Here is a 2,966-nt window from a genome sequence, read left to right on the forward strand (position 1 = left end):
AAGAGCTTTCCTAGAAGCCCCACCCCACCACATCCACTTTTCATCTCGTTAGCCAGGACTGCTGTAGGGCCACCTGTGGCTAAAAACATAGAATTTTAGCTGCATCCATTTCAATCCTAAAAAAAAATGATGCTACACCTTCCACTGTTTCTCAAGCAGACCTCTTTGCCAATATTGCCAAGGCAAAATGCATTCTTCAAGATTAGAAAAGCCTGCTCCCCAAGTCGTTGGCCACGCAGTCAGGGTGACCTGAGCCGGTGGTCTTGTGCTGAGATGCTTCAAAGTCTTATTTAAAATGTTTGGACCCCCATGAAGCTCTACTACATCCAAGTTTAGGAAGAGATTTGGATAGGAAGGGGGCTGATGGGCTTTGTTGTTTATAAAATCAGGAATGCTGATAAAAGAGGTAAAGCTTTGAAAGCTTTGAGTCCTGCACCTGCTCATGGTCATCATTAACCGGCTTCAGCTGGAGGACACATCTGATGGAACATCAGTCTGGCTGTAAATTTCAGCCGGCTCTGTTAGATGGGGAGGAGCATGGCTGTACCCTTGTAGAAGGGCCATTTCCTTCATGGCGTGAATACACGTGCCTGTGCCCATGTCCCTCTAACAGCTCCCCCATGTGCCCGTGTTACTCTGAATAGATCTTTGGAACACAGCATGTACAAGTCAGCATCTCACTCATCCAGCCGTCCCACCCTTAGAGAACTAGAGGAACCCAAGAATAAATATCTCGATTATCATAGGAGTTGGGGATCAAGTCCAGGCACTCACACTTCTGACGTCCAATAGATATTTGTTAAACAGAAAAAAAAATTAGAAGAGCCACATAGTTAATATTACTGGAATGTTTCTATGCATGCAAAGTGTGGTTAAGATTTGACTCATCTTAAGGAAAACACCAAATTTCTTCAGATCAGTTGTTTTGTTTTTTTTTAATTTAATTTCAATTAGCCAACTTATAGTAACATCATTTGTTTCAGATGTAGTGTTCAGTAATTTGTCAGTTGCATATAATAGCCAGTGTTCATCACATCACGTGCCTTCCTTAATGCCCATCACACAATTACCCTATTCCTCTACCCACCTTCCCTCCAGCAACCCTCAGTTTATTTCCTAGAGTTAAGAGTCTCTCATGGTTTTTCTCCCTCTCTGATGACTTCCCATTCAGTTTTCCCTCCCTTCCCCAATGGTCCTCTGCGCTGTTCCTTATATTCCACGTATGAGTGAAGCCACATGATAATTGTCTCTCTCTGACTGACTGATTTTGCCCAGCATAATACCCTCCAGTTCCATTCATGTCGATGTAAATGGTAGGTATTTATCTTTTCTGGTGGCTGAGTAATACTCAATTATGTATATATATCACATCTTCTTTATCCATTCATCTGTTGAAGGACAACTTGGTTCCTTCTACAGTTTGGCTATTGTGGACATTGCTGCTATAACCATTGGGGTGCAGATCACTACATTTGTATCTTTGGGGTAAACATCCACTTGTGCAACTGCTGGGTTGTACGGTAGCTCTATTTTCAACTTTCTGAGGACCCTCCATACTGTTTTCCAGTATGGCTGTACCAGCTTGCATTCCCACCAACAGTGTAGGAGGGTTCCCCTTTCTCCGCATCCTCGCCAACATCTGTCATTTCCTGACTTGTTAATTTTAGCCATTCTGACTGGTGTGAGGTGGTATCTCATTGAGGTTTTGATTTGGATTTCCCTGATGCTGAGTGATGTTGAGCACTTTTTCATGTGTCTGTTGGCCATTTGGGTGTCTTCTTTGGAGAAATGGCTGTTCATGTCTTCTGCCCATTTCTTCATTGGATTATTGGTTCTTTGGGTGTTGAGTTTTATAGATCTTTAATACCAGCCCTTTATCTGATATGTCATTTGCAAATATCTTCTCCCATTCCATAGATTGCCTTTTAGTTTTGTTGACTGTTTCCTTTGCTGTGCAGAAGCTTTTTATCTTGATGAAGTCCCAATAGTTCATTTTGCTTTTGTTTCCCTTGTCTTTGGAGACGTGTCTAGCAAGAAGTTGCTGCAGCCGAGGTCACAGAGGTTGCTGTGGCCGAGGTCACAGAGGTTGCTGCCTGTGTTCTCCTCTAGGATTTTGATGGATTCCTGTCTCACATTTAGGTCTTTCATCCATTTGAGTTTATCTTTGTGTATGGTGTAAGAAAATGCTCCAGTTTCATTCTTCTACATGTGGCTGTCCAATTTTCCCAGCACCATTTATTGAAGAGACTTTCCTGCTTTGTTGAAGGTTGGTTGACCATAGAGTTGAGGGTCCATTTCTGGGCTCTCTATTCTGTTTCATTGATCTATGTGTCTGTTTTTGTGCCAGTACCATACTGTCTTGATGATTGCAACTTTGTAATAGAGCTTGAAGTCTGGCATTGTGATGTTTCTTTTTCAACATTCCTCTGGCCATTCAGGGCCTTATCTGGTTCCATACAAATTTTAGGATTTTTGTTCCAGCTCTGTGAAAAATCTCAATGGTATTTTGATAGGTATTGCATTGAATGTGTAGATTGCTCTGGGTAGCATAGATATTTTAACAATATTTATACTTCCAATCCATGAGCACGGAATATTTTTCCATTTCTTTGTGTCTTCCTCAATTTCTTTCATAAGTGTTCTGTAGTTTTTAGAGTACAGATCCTTAACCTCTTTGGTTGGGTTTATGCCCAGGTATCTTATGGGTTTTGGTGCAAATGTAAATGGGATTAATTCCTTAATTTCTCTTTCTTCTGTCTCATTGTTAGTGTATAGAAATGCAACTGATTTCTGTGCATTGATTTTATATCCTGCCACATTGCTGAATTCCTATATGAGTTCTAGCAATTTTTGGGTGGAGTCTTTTGGGTTTTCCACATAAAGTATTATGCCATCTGTGAAGAGAAAGAGTTTGACTTCTTCTTTGCCAATTTGAATGCCCTGTATTTCTTTTTGTTGTCTGATTG

General features: G+C 41.0%; 1 pseudogene; it reads left to right on the top strand.

The window, feature by feature from the left end:
- The first annotated feature begins 273 nt into the window (after positions 1-273).
- Positions 274-456, top strand: LOC123834446 (ATP synthase subunit ATP5MJ, mitochondrial-like; annotated as a pseudogene).
- Positions 457-2,966: the final 2,510 nt, after the last annotated feature.

This window comes from Mirounga angustirostris, unplaced genomic scaffold, assembly GCF_029215605.1.
Source record: "Mirounga angustirostris isolate CCGP_5_RB_7025 unplaced genomic scaffold, mMirAng1.0.hap1 SCAF_1, whole genome shotgun sequence".
Classification (NCBI taxonomy): domain Eukaryota; kingdom Metazoa; phylum Chordata; class Mammalia; order Carnivora; family Phocidae; genus Mirounga; species Mirounga angustirostris.